Source organism: Octodon degus, unplaced genomic scaffold (assembly GCF_000260255.1).
Source record: "Octodon degus isolate 3935 unplaced genomic scaffold, OctDeg1.0 scaffold00085, whole genome shotgun sequence".
In the NCBI taxonomy this organism is placed as follows: Eukaryota; Metazoa; Chordata; class Mammalia; order Rodentia; family Octodontidae; genus Octodon; species Octodon degus.
The window spans coordinates 1,411,190-1,418,300 of NW_004524661.1; the positions used below are offsets into that span (position 1 = coordinate 1,411,190).

General features: G+C 40.3%; 1 pseudogene; it reads right to left on the minus strand.

Moving 5' to 3' along the window:
- Positions 1-5,555: 5,555 nt before the first annotated feature.
- Positions 5,556-5,946, minus strand: LOC101571640 (annotated as a pseudogene).
- Positions 5,947-7,111: the final 1,165 nt, after the last annotated feature.

A 7,111-nucleotide genomic window follows, 5' to 3' on the forward strand; every position in this document is an offset into this window, starting at 1 on the left:
GCTCCATGTCTGACTTTGAATAAATGACTTAACCTCGCTTTGCCTCACTTTCTAAATTTAAAACTTAGGCTTGACTCTGGTCCCTGCAGTGTACCATAGTATAACTTTGAGCTGGATGTGATATTTGACAAATGTTCAGAAAACATTACTTTTGTTACCATCAGAGTACCAGATACTCTGCTAACTCTGGTTATAAAAAGATGAAAAAAGCAGTCCTTGTCTTACACACACACACACACACACACACACACACACACACGCACAAAAACACACACACATTCATTCATGTGCTTATGAATCTGTATCACAGGCACAGGATGTTCATCAAGTTCCTCCAGTGGCTGTGGTGAGGGACCACAGATGTGGTTCTTTCCTTTTCTGCTTATGTATTTGGAACAGGGTCTCACTTTGCAGCTCAGACTCATAGTGATCCTCCTGCTTTCAGCCTCCCCAGCACTGGGATAATAGGCAGGCACCACCACCACACCCAGACTCCTGGGGGCAGGGCTAGCACAGTGTGTGGAACTGGGGTTCAAACCCTGGCGGTCCCTGCACCTGCCAAAGCAGGTGCTTAATCCTCTGAGCTATCTTGCTGGCCCCAGATGTGGTATTTTAACTTTACTTGTGATGTTTTATTTCTTTTAAAAATGAGGATAATCAAAAAAAGGGGATACAGATGAATGTCCATTTTGTATCTGTGCATTCAAAATGGTTAAGATAGATATAGTTACATTCTCTTAATGAATAGAGGGATTTGTTGTAATAGTGTTTGTAAATAGGATAGCATGTCTGCATCTTATACAGCAAATAACCACTAGGAAAAGATTATGCAATGTGTTAATTATTGAAACTGTCATATCAATTTGATTTGAAACTTTTTCATTGCTATTTGTCTCTCAAGAACATTATGAAAAAAAATAAACTTAAAAATTAAAAAAATAAGGATATTTTTATTTTATCCATTGTGAATATTTGTAAGTTCTTATGTTTTAAAAAGGGTTTGTAGCAAAAAGGGCAAAATATTAAACAAATTCTAGTTAGATGGTTATCTTTTTTGATGTAATTTCCTTTTTACAAAACTTCTGGAAATACTGTATAGGAGAAGCCCGTTAATAGGGACACATGCTGAGTTTTGTGAGCAGCGAATGAGGATGAAGGTAAGTTCAGAAAGCTCCCAGGGGAGGTGACATTTGCCCAGGTTCACAGTGGTGAGTAGAGCTCCCCAGGCAAGGAAGGAGGTGAACGCAGTGAAGGTAAGCCAGCACTGGTGGTGGAGCATGGGTGCTCAGCATTCCTGGGGCCTCTCCGGGCTTCTTCGTCCCTTTTCTGTGGTTAGAACTGAGTACCTGAGACAGGGTGCTTTATGAAGAAAGCTTTTACAGTTTTATAGTTTACAGTTTACATTTCTTACAGTTCGGGACACTGAGAAGTCTAGGTGCATGATGCTCAGCCTCCAGCGAGGGCCTTCCTGCCGCATCATAGTGGGGCCGCGGGCATCACATGGGAGACAAAGCAAGGGTGCCTGCCCAGGTCTCTCTGCGTCTTCCTACAGAGCCAGAGCACCACCACTGCACCCTGCTCCATGACTTTTTTTTTTTTTTCCAGAACCAGGGATTGAACTCAGGCCCTTGTGCTTGTCAGGCAAGCGCTTATTCTACTGAGCCATCTCCCCAGCCACTCTGACCTTTTCTAATTCTAACTATTCCTCCAAAGGCCCCACTACCAACTATGGTTAACATATGAACTTTGGACATTAACTTTCCAACACATGGGCATATTTAAACTATGGCAGGGGTAGGAGGATACATATTTAAACCACAAAAAATACCATGTAGAATTTTTAGAATTCATTGAGTTAACACACCATATATTTATATGCCTAGATGTTAAGAGCTCAAATAATATTATTATTGTAGCACTAAAATATACTAACAGCCATTATGATAATAAGGATGCTGTTATTATGCAAGGAAGTATATCTTTGTTTTCAAGTACCTGACATCCATTCCACCCCCCTCAGTGTCAGGGAGCACACTTGTAATCTCAGCATGTAGGAGGCTCAGGCAAGAGAAACGCCATGAGTTCAAGGCCAGCCTGGTAACACAGTGAATTCAAGGCCAACATGAACACATATCATAGAGAGTACTTGCCGCAAAAATAAAGAAAAGAAAAGGAAGCTGTGATCACTTTGTCTGCTGTACCCACAACAGTCTCAAAGGGTTGGGGATTCTGTGGAGTCTGCCCAGGGAATCCTCACAGCCTGATGTTCAGCTTGTGCAGCTCACCTGAGTGATGACTTGTGAATTTTCCTGGTAGACCCTGTCATAGCTGCTCCTTCCCCTGTAATAACTATTTTTTTCTGGGATTTCATTAATTCTTGTCTATATTTTCCCTTTATAGAGAGCCTTTCCTGGTCCTCGTCTCAGTCCAAGAAGTTTATATTTGTAAGCCCATGGATAGGTTATTGGAATCCCATCAAGTGAATTCCAGTCTACCACACCCAGTACAAACCATGGTGAGAATAACGACACTAAGGCATATTTACAGTTACAGGGACCCAAGGGGTCCTAGTCCAGCCACGATAATGGTTATCTGGAACAAAGGCCTTAACCCAAGGCCTAACATGGGTTTTATTCATTTATGAAGAAAGGAGTGGCTTGAGGATGACTGACTGTGAGAATGGTGGGAGTAAGGTGAGGGCCATGAGCTGGGCTAGGTAGGAGGCCCACTTTTTGTCTGCAGTGAGAAGGCTATGTAGAAAAAGTAATCATTACACAACTGATATTGTAGCTCATATTTTAGGGTCTGTGCTTCAGCTCTGATGTGTAATCTTTGAAGCCCCAGGAAGTCATAGCCACTGTCTCTCAAGGCTCAATCCCAGCCTATAGTGTAGAGCACTGGCTCTTCATCTTTTCTTGTGCCAGCTCAGTAGAGAGGAGTGAGTGGGGGTTCCGGGGAAACATAACTACCCTCTTCAAAAACACCACTAGCACCCCGGCTAGACTGATACCAATTGCTTAGAGCCAATTGAAGGAATAAGGATAATTCCTAGCCAGCTCTATGTATCAGTAGATGGACACAGGGTCAGGCTCAGTCAAAATGGAGAGAACTGCTTTTCTTTCAAGGAGAGTCACCCGGATGGCCCTCCACAACCCTTCTCATCCTTACTGTCAGCCCAATTTTCCAAGGGCCACAAGCAAAAGTCCCCATCTTTACTCACCCTCTGGCAGGGTGGCCCAGAGGAGGCTATAACTATTTCACTTCCTTACAGGTACAGCTCCTGAGTAGAACTGCCTCTCCTCATGGGGGCATTGCCACTGAACCTGCTGCCCGGTAGGCAAGAGGTGCTTAGCCAAGAAGGTTTGTGACCTAGCTGCTGGCTAATGTCTCCCAAGACACAGACCTGAGGTTCGGCTGAGGAGCGCCTGTTCCTGGTTTGCATTTGGAATTGCTCCTGGGAGGAGCTCAGGGCTGTTGGGTCTGGAAAGAAGCTGAATAAGACCTGGCCTAGCCTGCCTGTGGCACAGATGAGGAAATGGGAGCAGGAGAAGGCAGAGCTGGGAGACCGCCCTGCTCCCAGCTCGTCATTGCCTTGCTACATTCACAGTGTGGTTCTGCTTCATTGTCTCTAGACGCAGACCTTTCTCCATACCCAAATCAGTTTGAATCAGCTTGATAAGCATGACTACTATTGAGATGGCTTCAATGGAAGTGTATTTTCTCATGTCTGAAGGCTGGAAGGCCAAGCTCAAGGTGTTGGTAGGGTGGGATTTTTCTCCTGCTAGTATAGAACATCTTCTCCCAGTGTCTTCCATTGCCATTTTTCTGGACTCACTTTGGACCTCATTACCTCTTTCTGCAGAGATATCAATCTTATGGGATTGGGGTACCCACCTTACTAACCTCATTTTACTTTATTCACCCCTTGAAAGCCCCTGTCCCCAAATAATGTCCCATTCCAAGGAGCCAACTGTGCAGAATGTAGGTTAGTTTTGTGGCTGGTTCTGGACATACACTGAGCTAGGCACGATTGTGCTGGCTCCAAGCCCAGGTCTTACGACACTTGCCTGCTTGTTCTCGATGGAAGAGCCTGCCAGAGCCACCACCAGCGCACTAGTCCAGGCTGGCCTCCTGCCCACATGGAGCAGCAAGGGGCCATGTTGGTTATAGCAGCACCCAGCTGCCTCCAAAAGATAACTCATCTCGCTCTTGGTGTGACCATAGCATTTTTCAAAAATCCTTTTAAAGAAACAGCTTTTGTTTTCATTGATTTTCTCTATCACTTCTTTTGTCTTTTTCATCAACTTCTGTTCTTATCTTTATGTTTTCCTTTATTGCTTGCTTTTGTTTACTTTACTCTTTTTTCTGCTTCTTAAAGTAGACATTTAGAATCTTGATATGAGATCTTTAGTCTTTTTCTAGGATAAGAATTTAATACTATAAATTTATCTCTAAACACTTTTATCTGTATCCTATACATTTTGATATCCATAGAAATATGTTCCTAATTTTCTTTTGAATCCTTTTATGAACTGTGGATTATTTAGGATTTTATTGTTTCATTTTCTTATCCTCTCTCTATTATGAATTTCTACTGTAATTCTATTATGTTCTCAGAAAATATCTTGTGTTTTAATTATTTGTTAAGATTTGTTACATGAAGAACAACATGGTTTATCTTGATTAATGTTCCATGCACACCAGAAAAGGACTTTTCAGTCTAATATCTGTTATTCAGTAGAGTGATCAATTTAGATCCAGTTGGTTTAGGAGATGTTTCTCAGTTTGTCTATGTGCTCAGTGTTTTCCTGTTACCTCTGATGTGTTACTGACCAGGGTAGTATTAAAGCCTCTTGCTGTAGAAGCTGAGAGTGTAGCTTGATGGAAGAGTACTTGCCTAGCGTGGACAAGGCTGTTAGCTCAATCTCTAGCACTACGAAAAGCAAAAAAAAAAAAAAAAGAAAGAAAGAAAGAAAGAAAGAAAGAAAGAAAGAAGGAAGGAAGAAAGAAAGAAAGAAAGAAAGAAAGAAAGAAAGAAAGAAAGAAAGAAAGATCTTTATATATAATTGTGCATTTATCTTTCTTCTTTTGCTTCCAATAACTCGGCCTTGTGTATTTTGTAGCTCACATGACACTGATGCTGCATGGACATTGAGAATTAATATGGTTACACAGTAAACTGATCCTTTCATCATGATGCAATGTTCCAGTTCGTCTCTACTAATTTTTATATCTCTGAAGTATGGTTTGCTGATATATTAGTACAATAGTCCCTTAAGCTCCCTTATACGTCATGTTCAATTGGAAAATCATTTTCTGCCTCTTTAATTTTCTCATCCAGTTGCATTTCAAGTAAATTTCTTATAGCAAGCTTGGGCCATCGTTTTATCTACTATGACTCTCTTTGAATTGGTGACTTCAGACCATGTACATTTATTTATTATTTTATGAAAAATGGCAACAAGTCCTTTACTATTTCATAAATGCCAGGAGAGAATTTGACAGAGTTTGTAATGAAACTTAGAAATCTTTCCCTGTCTCTTTCTTTCTGCCCTTCACTGTGTTGAAGAGATGTTGAGTTCTTCCAGAGTTTTGCTGAGCTGAGTAGTTTCTGAACTGAGTGGACTCTCCAGGGAGCTGGTTCCTGTGCAGAGTTTTCCTGATACTGGGTCTATTATTCGCCCACTTTGAAGTCGATCTCAACCAGCTCATGTTTCACATGCTTTGTTCGTGGAACAAGTAAAGCTTTGAGAAGTACAATATCTCCAACAGTGCATCACTGATGGGCGTCGTGAGCAAAGTAGGTTTTCCGCTTATTAAAATGTTTTAATAAGTAGGATCCAGAACAAGTCTGGTTGCTCTCACTTTAGCAAGTTTTTGCATTGCTGTGCCAATCACCTTCCCCACAATCCATTTGGCATGCACAGATGAACAGACTGCTGACATTCTGTCTCTGATCACCTTGAGACCTCACTCACCTCAGGGTTCTCAGACCATGTAAATTTAATGTAATGATTGATGTATTTGGATTTAGCCAAGTCCATTTGATTATTTATTTTTATCACTTTGATTCTTGCCCTCCTTTGAGTTATTTGAACATTTTTAGTTTCGTGTTCTAATTTTTCTATTGTTCACCATATTTTTGTGTAGCTTTTTATTTTTTGCTCTAGAGATTATATGATTTGTTCTTAGCCTTTTTAATATACATAAAATCTCTACTTTATCACTTTAACCAGAAAGTGAAAAGAGGAGCCAGGGATATAGCTGGGACCAGGGATATAGCTCAGTATCATAAGCACCTGCCTAGCAAGCATAATGTCCTGAGTTCAGTCCCTGATACCAAAAAAGAAAGAAAGAAAGAAGAAAGAAAAAAAGAAAGAAAGAAAGAAAGAAAGAAAGAAAGAAAGAAAGAAAGAAAATAAAACTTGCCAGCATATAGGCCATTTTTGCACCTTCCTTTATGTTATATTTTTATGTTATATATAAATGCACTAAAAACTCTATCAGTATTTCAAGTTTTGTTTTCAAGCATTGACCACACTTTTTAATTTATTTATTGTGTAGTAGTAGCTAGGGAACACAGGCCTCATATAAGGCAAGTTCTCTACCATTGATCTACATCATTAATTCCTTCTTCTTTTTTTTTCTTTTTTTTAAAAAGACACATTTATTCAGAGTCATGATCAGAGTATTATATTTAGCGATCAACAGTACAGGTGCAAAAAAAGGTCTACATTAAAACCCTTTGTTGGAATGCTTTATACTTTCCACAGAACAAAACTAAAATAACCTGCTATACAATTAGTCACAGATACAGTCACAAATACAGCCACCTTGATTTCGTGCTTTGGTAAAATATGGCCTCTACATCATCAATTCCATTCACCGAGCACACCTTAAATAAATGAAGCACAGAACAGTCTATTATATTTGCCCAGATAGTTGCCATTCTTTGCTCTTTCTTCATCCCTAATGTTCCAAATGTCTTTCCAGTGTCCCTTAACAATTACTTTACGGTATGTCTTCTGCCAATGTTTTCTTCCAGTTCTCCTTCATCTGCAAACATATTTATTCTACCTTTATTCCTGAAGTATATCTGCCAGTTATAGAA